This window comes from Balaenoptera borealis (assembly GCF_965194805.1).
Source record: "Balaenoptera borealis genome assembly, chromosome: 4".
NCBI lineage: Eukaryota > Metazoa > Chordata > Mammalia > Artiodactyla > Balaenopteridae > Balaenoptera > Balaenoptera borealis.
The window spans coordinates 48695993-48711252 of record NC_138861.1 but is presented as its reverse complement, the minus strand read 5'-3'; the positions used below and the strand labels follow the sequence as shown (position 1 = coordinate 48711252).

General features: G+C 34.8%; 1 protein-coding gene and 1 long non-coding RNA gene across 19 annotated transcripts in view; one reads left to right on the top strand and one right to left on the bottom strand.

Moving 5' to 3' along the window:
• The window catches only part of PTPN13 (protein tyrosine phosphatase non-receptor type 13), a 247308-nt gene that overhangs the window by 13111 nt on the left and 218937 nt on the right, over positions 1-15260 (top strand). The gene's annotated exons all lie outside the window — the stretch shown is intronic.
• The window catches only part of LOC309628322, a 129346-nt gene that overhangs the window by 7496 nt on the left and 106590 nt on the right, over positions 1-15260 (bottom strand). The window lies entirely within an intron of this gene.

The following is a 15260-nucleotide window of genomic DNA, read 5'->3' as shown; positions in this document are numbered from 1 at the left end:
AAAAGGAAAAGGTTCCTACCAAAAAACTTAAAATCTAGGTTTAAAAAAACACAGGAAAGATGGGAAACCATTATATATTAGAAAACAATGAATAAATGCTCTAAAATTTTGAGGAGGAAAGTGTGGCTTAGTCACAGGATTCACTTGGGTAGAGCTTGAGCTGTCTTGAAGATGTTATTAATGTCTGGGAAAGAGCATGGTGTATCACAGGGCAGAATAAAAGATATGAGTGAGTCAATTCAGGAGAGAGGAAGTGTTAAGGAGTGCTGAAGGTGGCATGTGAAAATGAGAAGAGTAGGGGGACAGAGAAGGAAGTGCCTAAAGAGTAAAAGAACTAGGAAAGTGTAATGTTAAAGATAATGCATTAGGAGAGTCTGTCAAGGAGTATGTGACCAGTTGCAACAGATGCCATAGGGAGCCAGCAAAAGATGATGGAAGAAAAGTAGAAGAAAAAGAACAGTGTGATCAGTTGAGTGTTATTACCTTCAACACCATTTTACTATACTGATAAGGAGAGGAATAGGAAGGAAGTTGAAATGGAGGATGGTATTTGGTGGCAAAATAGATGAGATTCAGATGATCTGAATGATTTCATGAGTCAGAAAAAATTTCTTTGTAAAATTGATGGTGAAAGAACAGATTCTATGAGATTAAGAGATTTAAAGTTCCAGAAAGGTGAAAAAGACTCTCTCTTTATGAGGCTTTGTCTGGATGGGAAGGAGTGAGCTCTAGGTAGAGTTGTTAGCTTTGGTCAGGAGGAGAGCAGCTTTTTCTGTAAGATTGAAGGGAGTGTTACAAAGATAGACGTGGGCCTGTTGAAGAATAGAAATGAAAATAAGAGAATTCTGTAAGAGAATTTACACTTAATGCAGTTATCTTCAGAAAGTGCCATCAGAAGAGGCAAGCTTGTCTGCTTTTAACTATGATTTGGGAGTGGTGAAAAATTGGAAGTTTGAAGAGAGATGTAAAGGTTAGAAATCATCGCTGTTGGGAGAGTAATGGGAGATCGATAAATAATTTATAGGCTTTATCACTTTGAAGTTGAAAATTTGAACATTGATGGCCTAAATCCACATCTGCAGAAAACAAAGGGTAAGGTATAGGGGTTACTGCAATCTGCAGTGGTCAAGTGAAATATGGGGCCTAGAGTAATGAGGAAACTCAGTGAGGCTGGGAAGATTGGTTGAAATGGAAAGTGATTTTACTCAGCACTTTCTGAATTTGCTCAATAAGCCAACTACTGACTGAATCAAAGATATTTATCATTTGCTGCTATCTGCCACTTGTTAGAACAAGCTGACAAAGGATCTTGACTCTGAGTAAAGTGTGTATGTTGTTTGTTCAGTTTATGTGGATTAGTTACTGCTTGGGACACTTAACCTGCAGTTGGGGATTGTATTTAAAAGGGGCCATATAAACCATAAATTCAGAAAAAGTGTTTAAATAAAAATCTCATCCTGTTGTTTAATATTGTGCTATAGTAGTTGGGTTTTTTATGTGCCACTAGTGTGACTTTACTGTCAGTCTTTGTACTTATTTATTATAATGATAGTTATCACTAGGATTCAAAATTGTTAATTAATTGGGAATCTCTTCTGCAAATTGCTTTGGCTACAAAAAAATTTTCTATCCTTTTCTTAGGTGTTAGCATTATACTTGGCAGATAGATCAACTCCTAAAAAAGTTTTGAAACTCATTTTTCCATTTTTAATTCAGATAAATGTTTTATCTGCTATACCAAATGTGATGTAAAAAGTAAAATTCAAAAATATATTCAGTATTTTACCAACTCAGGACTTGATTTATTTTTGAATTCCTGAAACAACATATTACAAAACTTCTTGGCTATCTACAGATACTTGGTTGATTGCCTGAAGTCACCTAGTTGATTGTTAAGTAACAGCAAAATTCAGTGTAGGCCTCTACAAATAGTGTCTTAGCTGGCCAAATCATCTAAAGGATTAATTGCCATTGCTTTGATTAATAAAGTGTATATAATGGTGGCTGGTGCATTTTCCTTTTCTGCTTTTTGTATTACCAAATAGTTCTAAAAAAAAAAAATCTAGAGGAAATAATGTTACTCTAGTTTATAAATTCACTTAGACAGCATCTTTTAAAATATATTTCACCTCCTAATCATGTGAAAAAGACCTAATCAGGAGTTTATTGTCTCAAGAGAAACAGTTTCAATGGTATATGCTATAAACAGCAAAATTCATGTTTATGATACCTTTAAAACTATTAATCTTTTAAGAAGTTATTTAAATCCTCTTTTACTACCCTAATGAGGGCCATTGTAAAGGTTTTCATTTCTCTATATTGTGACAATTAGCTTTTTAGACTTAATAATACTTTAAAAGCTAATTATATGATGCAGCAGTTTGTAAATAAGCACCCGTGCCATTATAATCTGTAGATTAAGCCAAAAATTTATACACAAACCACACATGTATGTTTATGATATCTTTCAGATCACCTAAAGGAACAGTGAAAATGGTTACAATGATGAGATACTATTTGTGTATTTACTATAAGAATTTAAAATAGGATATTATTTATCTTTACAACGAATCTGTGAGATAGACGTTATTATTCTTATTTTACAGATGCGAAAACTGAATCTTAGAGAGGCTCGATGAGTTGCCATAGGTCACACAGCTGGTTGGTAGTGGAGTAGGGATTTTGAATCCATGTCTGTCTGACTCCAGTCAATTGTCTTAACCGTAACTTCTCATGTGAATAGTATCTTTTATTTAGTTATTTAGTTATTGATTGATTGATTGTATCTTTTAAAACAAGCAGAATCAAGGAGAGGCAAAAAATTACCTCAGTTTACATAGAAAGTGTGAAAGAGAACTCCATAATCTGTTGGAATCTAAGATTATGCAGTCGTTCAGAAGCTTTCAAACAGTTGTTCTTGCATTGGTAGTGTATTTTACTTTCAGCTTGTTTTACCCCCAAGGTCTTCACCCTACTATCCTGTGGTTTTTCTAGCATCAAGTTCCTATAAACTGTTAAATAAAGACAAAAATGTGTCCTTTTGAAAATCTTTTTAAAATGTTTATATGCTCATCACAGTATTATTTGTAATGGTATAAAATTGGAAACAACATAAATAGCTTACAGAGGAGGCATGGTTTAAAGTACTATTCTAAATCCTTATAATGGAATTTTGTGATCATCAAAAATTAGGTTGATAAGAGGTTTTTAATAACATGAAAATATAATGTTAAATAGAAAAAAGATAAAATTTAGTAAACAAAGCATGATTATAGACATAGTTTTCATTTTCTTTACTTTTTATGAAAACTTTCAATGTTAAAAAGCCAGGGAGAAAACCCAAAATGCCCCAAATAGTGATATATAAGGGAAAACCAACCTGTTTTAGAAGTAGAAAGATTAGAATGTGAAGAATTAATGATATATAAAATTTGTTCTGTTGAGTTGAGAAATATTTTGCCTGGTGATTTTTTTCTAATATGGAAGGAGCTTACTGATTTTAATACATCAAATTATCTTAGCCAATGCTTTAGGCAAACTAGAAGATGTAGTTGAGGCTGGGTTACTTTTTATAAGGATGTTTAGATAATAATGATAATACACACTTATAAAATGTACTGTTTAGTAAAAAATTAATTCCTCCAAACAACCTTAAGGTAGATACTACTAATATCTCCGAGGTAGAGTTAGATTCATTTGCCCAGAGTAATTAAGCAGAAGAGCCAGCATTTTGAATCTAGGTAGTCTGGTCCCAATGCCTGTGCACTTAATTGCTACACACTAGATAATTTTAATAGTGAAAATCATTTGTAACTTTTAGTTCAGGGTTAGGACTAATGATCTTATTAAGGTGTGAACAGTTTATGACCAACTCTCCATTCCATTCTTAGTGCATTTAAAAATTGTCCTTTGGTTTGGTTGACAGCTGTATTTACAGAGCCCCAAACTGTTGGTGACTGCTAACAAAGTTTCTTTTCTTCTCCTTTGAATCAACTCTTTCAGTAGGCTTGCATGCTTTGTATGTGGTGGTGTAGAAAGTGTCTGATAGGAGAACTCCAAAAGTTTCTAAATTTTAGTTTATCATACGGTTTTAAAACTCATTCACAATATAAATTGACTGACATTTGCTCTTATTTGGAGAAGTGGAATTATATCCTGGAGTTCTTTTTTTTTTTTTTTTTTTAACCTGGAGTTCTTTGAAACATAAAAATCTCTATTAACCCTTTCCCTTAACTGTCTTCACGTCCTTTTTTCTCTTCTACTTACGAATTGTATACTAATTCTTATGCAAGTAGTTAGATGATCTTTTATTAAGTGAACAGTTTTCTTGCCCACAGACTTTAATTCTTTTAGCAGGTAAAATTTGTTTTATTATTTTAAAGTATCTTATATTTTAGAATAGATAACACATGTGTATTGTACAAGATTGAAAAGTACAAAAATTGAAATTGTCTTTTTATTCGTATCTCCAGGTCCCCTCCAGGGGTGCTATTCTGTAGCCTTCATTTTCAGTAATGTCACCAGAGCCAGGAGAAAACATTAATGAACAATACACCAAACTGATGTTTTAGTCTTCTTTAACAGGAAACTTTACATGTACCCTCTTAGTATGCTAAAAAGCTCTTTGCTATTGAAAATAATTTATACAAAATCTTCCTTTTTTATATATTAAACAATATATCTTTATTTTTCTGGTTTTCTTTTTCTCCCCCCCTCAAATTACCTCATTAGTCAGACATTTCTCACACTTTTGACCTGTTAATCCCCATTCTTTTGTTACCAGTTAGAAATCTGTTAGTAGTAAAAGCAAACTTGAATGTCTTACCATTAATATACTGTTTTGTTTGTTAAGTTGTTAATATACTGTTTTGTTTGTTAAGTTGAACATTTTCTTTTAACTGAGGTTGATAAATATTTGGTACAGCTGAACTTGGATCATTTTACAGTTGAAAGGGGAACTTAGATCTATTTCAGTTCTCTTATAGAACATTGAGTTACAAAGAAACTCCAATATATAGAAATTTTTGGTATATAGAAATTCGGTATATAACAATTTTTTTAATGTGCTTGCTCTTCTGGTTTTCTTGTTGAAGCATGAAAACTGAAGACTATGTATGGAGTTACTCTTACTGTATACCCAAAGTTCAGATTTATTTCCTGCTTAAATAGAGTGCATTGGGAGGAAAAGTATGCCAGAGCATACTTTTCTAATAACATTGTTTTTGGTTCTTTGTAATTGTGCTTCCTTTTATGTGTACCTTTTGAAATGTAAGCAAAAGGTAGGGTAGATTGTAGGTTCCAAACATGAGCTGTAGCTGAATTATCTATGAATTGGTTAAAAATAAACATTTTGGGATACTTCCTAGACCCTCAGGAATTTATAGTTTTAAAATGTGCCCCACATGCAGCTTTCCTAAAATTGGTGGAAAATAAGTACACTTTTTATTGTATCTTTCTAGGAATCCTATCTCTCCTTTTAAAAAAATAGATATTTCCGTCATGCTTTTATAAATTTGTTCTGTAAGTTAAAAAAATATAAGTTAATTTGTTGGGATAATATTATACATACCCTTGAGCAGATGTCACTAGCCTCAGTACCTGTAGGGGCAAGAAGGGCCAAAGATAGTTGAGGGTAGAGGAAAACAATGAATGATGGATATTGTAAAGAACTAAAGGGCTCAGACTGTAGCTAAAGTGGACATCTGCTACCCACCTTGAGTGCTCCTTTTTTCCCAAGATTTTTATGTGAAATCTCTCTAATATGTGAAATCTTTCAATTTATAAATATTGGCACAAATTCACACTTTTGTAAAATATGGTGTTGGGCCATTGCTCTCTCTATAAGCCAAACACATGTCTGCAGGCCAAATAAAGCCCATGGGCCACCAGTACACAACCCATGCCCTGAACTACCTTACACTTGTATGAACTACCTTACACTCATATGAACTTGACATATTTTGTTTTGACATTTATTAAGGGATAATAATGATGATAATGCTTCCAGCTGTCTGCCTTGATTAATATTTCACTTTAGCATATTAGTTGTATAAACATTGGATTTTTGTGTAGGAGGAAAGAAAAGAATAAGACTATTTTCTAAAATATATAGAGGATAATGTCTGATGTGTAAATGTATCACAGACTTGGTTCCATGATTTTTCTTAGAGAAATTTTGTTCTCAATCCCTTTCTTTCTCAAAGTCTGTCATTCTTCCTTTTTCCTGCTTGTACATTCAGTATCTCCATGCTCTTCCCATGAATGTTCTTTTCATTTGCAAGAGTTACTAAAGAAAAATCTTTTGTACAGAAACTCTATAGAATGAAAATCACTTTGTGACTGACTTAGCTGCACAAACTTTGAGACATTCTTCACCATAGCATTAAAATTCCTTAGCCCTAGTACTATTTCTTTCAAATGTGCTTTCTAAACAGAAGAATGACTGCCTTTAAAGCAGTTAGTGAAAAGACTCACACAGAAACAATCTAAGGAGGCAGCCTCATAACCATGTAAGATTTGACCCCAATCCATCAGGAGGGATGATTGAACTGAGATGCCATTTACAGTGGCTCAATACAGAGAAATAAACATAATAAACTAGCAAAACTTCCTCTTCTAGCCAAGATGGAGTAACAGGGACAAGATTTATCCTTCTGTCCACAACAGCTAAAAAATGGACAAAATATTGGAAACAGCAGTTCTCAAGCCACTGGACATCAGGCAGTGAAAGACAGTGATATCTCTGAGTGACGGAAATAAGATGAGCCTTACAATTGCTCAGGTTGCTAACTTGAGAAAGTTTCTAGACTGTGGTGCAAGGTGTGGGAAACCAGGTGGAAAATGGTACAGAACCCTGAATTGAGGACATACTGCTGAAAGTCTGGGGAGATTAAGACAGCCAGAGTTAACAGGACAGAGTAGTAGAGAGGTGAGAATACACACAGAAAGAACCCCAGAGGTCTACAGAGGGTCCCCTTCACGTATTCACCTGAGTACTCAATACGTACATGCATGTAAGGAAACTTGCTGAGCTGGAGGGGAACCATACAAAAGGGTTAGAAGGGACAATATTTGTGTATGCTGGCATGGCTGGGAATAGTGCCTGTTTCCACAGACCAGATTGGAGAACCTCAAGATTCACAAGACATTAGGTACAGTACACGAAAGAATCTTGCCCCATCAATGAGCCCTAGATTGAGCATTGCTCTGGGCCAGACTAACAAATCTTCAGAGCTAGACCCAAAAGGATCAAATTTACAAGTTTTCAAGTAATTTAACTTCATCCCCAAGCAAAACTCAAGAATACGTATAAACATATTCAGCATCCAACAAGATAAAATTCACAATATATGGCATCTAATCAAAAATGTCCAGGCATGCAAAGAAACAGGAAAATATGACCTATAATGAGAAGATAAATTGATCAGACTAACTCAGAACTGACATAGAGGTTAGAATTAGCAGATAAGTGCATTAAAGTAGTTTTTATAACTGTACTCCATATGTGCAAAAGTTAGTAGGAACACATTGAACTTCTAAATATGAAAACTATAATGTCTGAGATGAAAAATACATGGGATGGGATTAATGACAGGTTAAACATTATAGAGGAAGAGATTAGTAAACTTGAAGACATGCCAATATAAATTATTCAAAGTGAAACACAGAAAGGAAAATAATTTTTGAAAATGAACAGAGCATCAGTGAGTTGTGAGATAACTTCAGGTGGCCTAATATACATGGAATTTGAGTCCCTAAAGGAGAGGAGAAAGAAGGCCATGATGAAAAAATACTTGAATAAATAATGGCTGAAACTTTTCCAAATTTGATGAAATCTATAAACACCCAGTTCAGAATCTTAATGAACTCCAAGCATAAGGAACATGAAGAAGATTACTCCAAGGCACATCATATTCAAACTGTTCAAAATGTATAATAGAGACAGCCTTAAAGGCAGCCAAAGAAAAATAGAGGAATAAAAATAAGGATAACAGTATGTTTCTTGTCAGAAACAGTGCAAACAAGAAGACAGTGCAGCAACATCTTTAAAGTACTGAAAGAAACTGTCAACCTAGAGTTCTCTACCCAATGAAAATCTTTAAAAAAAATGAGGTGAAATAAAGACTTTTTCAGAGATACAATAGCTAAAAGAATCCATCACCAGCAGACCAAGAAATGTTGAAGTCCTTCAGGCAGATCAGGCAGAAGGCAAGTGATACCAAATGGATAGCAAATAAAATGCTAACTACACTGGTAAAATATATATGATATTTTTCTTGTCATTTAAATGTCTTTAAAAGGTAATCTATCAAAAGCTGAGAAAAGTAGAATTCATAGATTCACTCTATAAAAATCCCAAAATGCAGTAATGAAATAATAATGGCTAACATTTTGACCACTTACTATGGGCAAGGAGTTTTACCTGTATCATTTGATTTAATCCATCTAACAGTCCTTTAAGTACCATTGTTGTTACTTTGAGGAAAGTAAGCTATACGAGGGTGCAATAACTTGTCCAAGATTACACAACTATTAAATGGATGAGCAAGGACTTAAACTCATTCTGACTCTAAAGCTTAGATACTTTACCATTTTTCTACATTGCCTTCCCAGGGAAGGAGCAAATAGTATAGAACATGTGATCAAAGGTCAAAGAGGATCAAGGAAAGAGTCAAGGAGGAAGGAATAAAGAGGAGCTGGCAGACAGCTTGGCAGATATCATCAATTCCTATCATCACCGATTATTTCTAGCTGGATGGTCAAGGCCACTCAAGATGACACTTTTAACTCTAATTTTTAAAAATTCATTAATTAATTTATTTATTTTTGGCTGTGTTGGGTCTTCGTTGCGCGCAGGCTTTCTCTAGTTGCAGCGAGCGGGGGCTACTCTTCGTTGCAGTTCATGGGCTTCTCATCGCGATGGCATTTCTTGTTGCAGAGCACGGGCTCTAGGCGTGCGGGCTTCAGTAGTTGCAGCAGACGGGCTCAGTAGTTGTGTTGCACAGGCTTAGTTGCTCCACGGCATGTGGGATCTTCCCAGACCAGGGCTCGAACCCGTGTCCCAGGCATTGGCAGGCAGATTTTTTTTTTTAAGGTATTCTTTTTTTTTTTTTTTTAACATCATTATTGGAGTATAATTGCTTTACAACGTGTGTTAGTTTCTGCTTTATAACAAAGTGAATCAGCTATACATATACATATATCCCCATATGTCCTCCCTCTTGTGTCTCCCTTCCATCCTCCCTATTCCACCCCTCTAGGTGGTCACAGAGCACTGAGCTGATCTCCCCATGTGGCGCAGCTGCTTCCTACTAGCTATCTATTTTACATTTGGTAGTGTATATATGTGAATGCTACTCTCACACTTCGTCCCAGCTTATTACCCTTTCCCTTCCCATGTCCTCAGGTCCATTCTCTACATCTTCATCTTTATTCCTGTCTTGCCCCTAGGTTCATCAGAACCTTTTTTTTTTTTTTAGATTCCATATGTATGTGTTAGCTTACGGTATTTGTTTTTCTCTCTCTGACTTACTTCACTCTGTATGGCAGACTCAAGTTCCATCCACCTCACTACAAATGACTTAATTTTGTTTCTTTTTATGGCTGAGTAATATTCCATTGTATATATGTGCCACATCTTTATCCATTCATCTGTCGATGGACACTTAGGTTGCTTCCATGTTCTGGCTATTGTAAATAGAGCTTCAGTGAACATTGTGGTACATGACTCTTCTTGAATTATGGTTTTCTCAGGGTATATGCCCAGTACGGGGATTGCTGGGTCCTATGGTAGTTCTATTTTTAGTTTTTTAAGGAACCTCCATACTGTTCTCCATAGTGGCTTTATCAATTTACATTCCAACCAACAAGGCAAGAGTGTTCCCTTTTCTCCACACCCTTTCCAGCATTTATTGTTTGTAGATTTTTTGATGATGGCTGTTCTTACTGGTGTGAGGTGATATCTCATTGTAGTTTTCATTTGCATTTCTCTAATGATTAGTGATGTTGAGCATTCTTTCATGTGTTTGTTGGCAATCTGTATATCTTCTTTGGAGAAATGTCTATTTATGTCTTCTGCCCATTTTTGGATTGGGTTGTTTGTTTTTTTGATATTGAGCTGCATGAGCTGCTTGTAAATTTTGGAGATTGGCAGGTGGATTCTTAACCACTGCACCACCAGGGAAGTCCCCTCTAATAGTTTTTTAAATATAAAATTTACACAGATGTGGGAGCCAGTGAGTTCAGATATCTTGTTTTTAGCTTCACATAGTTCAGAATGTGCTCTCTGGACTTACGGAAGGGAGAGAAACATAACCCTTGTCTGTCCAGGGAGGTGGTGAACCTCTCTGTTCAGGGAGCCAGCTCTTGTATCACCTCAGCTAATTCTCTCACCAACTGAGTGGACTACAGGCCTAAGTTATTAAATATTTTTCTCTTTCATTTTTAAATAACAATTGTAACATTTTACAACATTACTTACAAGATCAGCTAACCAGAAGAAAAAGTAATTTGACTTGTACTAATAATAACAGTGTTGAAGTCACATGGGAATGGTTTAAAAATACCTATGGATAAAGATTGGTGCTTTTTAATGTGCTTGTATTTTCTTATGTTTAATAAACTTTTTCTTGTTTTAAAAAATAATTTATTTTAAACAAAAATAACAGTGTAGAATGGAGGTTACAACACATGTAAAAATAAAATGCATGGCGTCGGCACAAAAGTTGGGAGTAGAGCAATGAAAGTACAGTTGACCCTTGAATAACACCAGTTTGAACTGCATGGGTCTACTTATATGCCAGTTTTTTCAACAGTAAATACTATAGCACTTTGTGATCTGTGGTTGGTTGAATCTGTAGATATGGGGGAACCACGTATATGGAGGGATGACTATAAGTTATACACAGATTTTCAACTGCACAGAAGATCAGTTCCCCTAATCCCTGTGTTGTTCAAGGGTTAACTATATACAATTGTGGGTTCTTATATGAAATGGTATAATATCATGTCAAGGTAGACTGGGATAATTTAAAGATGTGTACTGTAAACTGTATAGCAATGACTAAAATAACAAAAAGAGTTATAGCTAAAAGCTAACGAAAGATATAAAATGGAATCATGAAAAATATTGTTACTCCAAAGGCAGGAAAATAAAAAAAGAGGTGAGAGGAAAAACAGATGAGACAAATAAAAAAAAAATAGCGAAACAATAAATACAACTATATTAATAATCACATTTAATGTAAATGGCTTAAACACCTCAATTAAAAGGCAGAGCTTGTCAGATTGCTTACAGTTTGGTCTTGATTTTTAAATCCAATCTTAATTGAAAGTAAAAGAATGGGAATTCCCTGGCAGTCCAGTGGTTAGGACTCGGCACTTTCGCTGCTGTGGCCCAGATTCAATCCCTGATTGGGGAACTAAGATCCTGCAAGCTGCATGGCATGGCCAAAAAAAATAAAAAAAGAAAAGAAGGTAAAAGGATGGAAAAGATATACCACGTTAATACTAATTAAAAGAAAATTGACTAAATTAGTATGAGACAAAGTAGATCTCAGAATGAAGAATGTGACCAGGGTGAAAAAATATCATTTCATAATGACAAGAGAGTCCATTCATTAAGAAGATGTAAGAGTTCTAAACATTTATGCACCTAATAACAGAGCCTCAAAATACTCAAAGCAAAAACAGAGCTGCAAGTAAAAATTGACAAATCCACAATTGTAGCTACAGATTTCAATATGCCTCTCTCAGGAGCTGACAAAACATACAGTCGTACCTTGGAGATATTGTGGGTTCAGTTTCAGACCACCACGATAAATCGATCCTTACAAATATTTTGGTTTCCCAGTGCATATAAAAGTTATGTTTACACTATACTGTAGCCTATTAAGTATGCAGTAGCATTATCTCTAGAAAAACAATGTACTTATCTTAATTAAAAAATAATCAGCTTGCTTGACGCAGGGTTGCCACAAACCTTCAATTTGTAAGAACTCAAAATCTGTGAAGTAATAAAGTGAAGCTCAATAAAACAAGGTATGCCTGTAGAAAATCAGTAAGGTATAGAAGAGTTTAATAACATAATCAACTAACTTAACATTTATAGAACACACCACCCAACAACAACAGAATGCACATTCTTTTCTAGTGGACACAGAATAATTACCAAGGTAGTTCATGTTCTGGGCCACAAAACAAGTTTTAATGCATTTAAATGTATTCAAGTCATATAAAGTGTCTCTGGGAAATTCTCAAAAAGTTGAAAACTAACACACTTCTAAATAACCCATGGCTCAAAAAAGGAAATGAGAAAGTATATTGTTTGGGATACAAATGAAAACACAATATATAAAAACGTGTGGGATGTAAACTCCTAAAGCAAGACTTGGGGGAAAATTTATAGCACTAAATACCAATAGCAGAAAAGAAAATATGTCTCCAACCAGCTTTCTCTTAGAAAAAGAAGCAAAGTAATAAGTAGTAGAAAAGTAAGTAGAAGAAAGGAAAGAATGAAGATCAGAGGAGAAATCAAACAGAAAAGAGAAAGGAAAAAAAAATGCAAAAAAAAAAAAAGCAATGAAACCTAAAGTTGATTCTTTGAGAAGAGCAAGTAAATGTATAAACCCCTAGCCAGACTGATCAGGAAAAAGAGAAGACACTAACTACCAATATAAGGAATGAGAGAGGTGACATTGCAACAGATTCTGCACTTATTAAAAGAATAGTAAGGGAATATTATCAGTGATTTTATGCCAATAAATTCAACAACTTAAAATGAAATAGACAATGAGAGCTACCAAAGTATAGGCACTCTCCAACTTAGATATTACTGTATCTTCTGTTAGGAAATGAAAAATCTTCCTACCATGTTTCGTTTATTTTTTGCTTTTCTGGAGAAATTAAAATTATAAAACCCCAAAGAGTCTTCAGATAACTCTATTTTACTTTTACAGAATCAATTCTTTAGAAGGCTTGGAAAAGTACTTACAAAGATTCTTTCCGTTACAAATGATAAAATTTTTTTATTTTAAAATACTGAACATAGCCTGGAGGTAGAAGGTTCAAATGTTTGTTCAGCAGCTCAGTCATGCATTTTATAAGGTTCTCTTTTGTTTGTTTGTTTGTTTGTTTGTTTGTTTTTGCCTACTGTTCTTCTGAATATTATCTTGAATCCTTAGGCTTTTACTCTAGTAGTTGCAATACATATAGCTGCCACAGTTCCAGATACCTCCTATAGACACTTCACAACTCAGTTTCCATGATTTGCTAGGAGGACTCACAGGACTCTTCACAATAGAGTTATTACAACAAAAGGGTGCAAAGCAAAATCGACAGAGGGGGAAAAAGGCAGTGTGGCAAAGCCTGGAGGAAACCAGGAGCAAACTTCTAAGAGCCCTCTCTCAAGGGAATCACACAGGATTCATTAGTTTAAAGGAATTGCTCTTTATTGTAATATTGCAAATTTATTTTCACACAGGAGTCTTTGTCTACTATGTCTACACTATTATATGGTTGATTTTCCAAATTGATGAGATTTGATGAGAAAAAGGATCACCTTATTTACCATAAGAACTTTCATCATTTCTCAATGAAGTTATTATTTTTTGGTTTGACTTTTAAGAATTTCCTTTACGTTTGACAAAATGCTTTTATCATAGTCAATTAAATTGTCAATTCAAGTAAAAAACCGGTTGGAATTATCAGATAAATGTAATCACTTTGGGCTTTTACAGTGGAACAAAAGCCATCAGAATTCATTTCCTGGTATGAAAGTTGTGCCGTGTTGGCCATGGATTAAAACAGAACAGTCCTGTAATGAAGAATGTAAAACTTGTTTATCTAAAATTCTCCATAATAAAAGAATGGTACCAATTCCAATAAGGTATTTTTTGTTTTTTGTTTTTGTTTTTTATTTTTTGGCTGCGTTGGGTCTTCGTTGCTGTGCACGGGCTTTTTGTAGTTGCAGCAAGCGGGGGCTTCTCACTGCAGTGGCTTCTCTTGTTGTGGAGCACGGGCTCTAGGTGCATGGCTTCAGTAGTTGCAGCATGCGGGCTCAGTAGTTGCGGCGCACGGGCTTAGTTGCTCTGTGGCATGTGGGATCTTCCCGGACCAGGGATCGAACCCGTGTCCGCTGCATTGGCAGGCAGATTCTTAACCACTGCGCCACCAGGGAAGTCCCCAATAAGGTATTGTTGGTTTTGGAAATACCTCTGACATTAGACTGTTAACATGTAGAGGAAGGTCTAAGAAAGCTGAAATGCCCTTCATAAAACAGGCTTAAAAATTATGCTTCATTTTTGAATGAAGAAAAAAACCTGTTAGGAATATAATTGCACTGCTTACTTAAGATTTAATTATTAATGGAAGTAAGAGATTGTCATCCAGGTTCTGATTTTTCACTAACAAGTTTGAATATGCTACTGAACTACATGTTAATGCTAACATATGTTTTAGTACACAGTTTGTCTTTAGCTTTTCCCCCTAAGATCTTAAGGATTAAATGGTCTACTGACTGGAACTAAGAACTTATGTTTTGTTAGTCTAAGTGAAATTTTGGAAGGCATATGCTATTGAGTTGATTTTGTTTTCCTTAACTGAATACTTTTAAGTTATGACTTGACTGACTTCCTAATAGTGCAGATGCAGAAATTACATAGTAACTATGCTAATAAAGTCTGGCAAGTCATTTTTTAAGTTGAACCACAAAAGTGGTCAAATACTGTCAATTTCTTATGATTCATCCTGATAATTGGGTATATTTCTATAATACAGGTACAAAGTGTTTTTAATTATTCAGTGGAATATTTGTGTAACTCTGCTTTGATTCTCATTTTCATTCCTTGCTGTCTATCAAACTTGAGACTTACTGCTTGTAACAAGCAGGAAGCAACTTGTCAGAAAATGACGGATGTATTAACTTGCATTCGTTATAGCATTTTATAGACAATATAATGTTAGACTTGGAAAACATGTTAGAGGTCACCTAAGGCCACCCCACTCACCTAATATAGTAAGATTTGACAGCCCTATATGTAGTTATTTCCCTCTGTTTGACCACTTTAAGACATTACCTCAAAAGTTTTTCTGTATTGTTAGAAAGTCTATATTTTGAACTGTAAACCACCTAATTTTAACTCATTGGTTTCAATTCTGCATTCTGTGAGGAATACTCTAAAAAGACTACTCCTTCCAGATGGCAAATGTTTTAACATTAGAGGATAGGCATGCTCTATACTCCTACTCTCATCCCCAAGAGA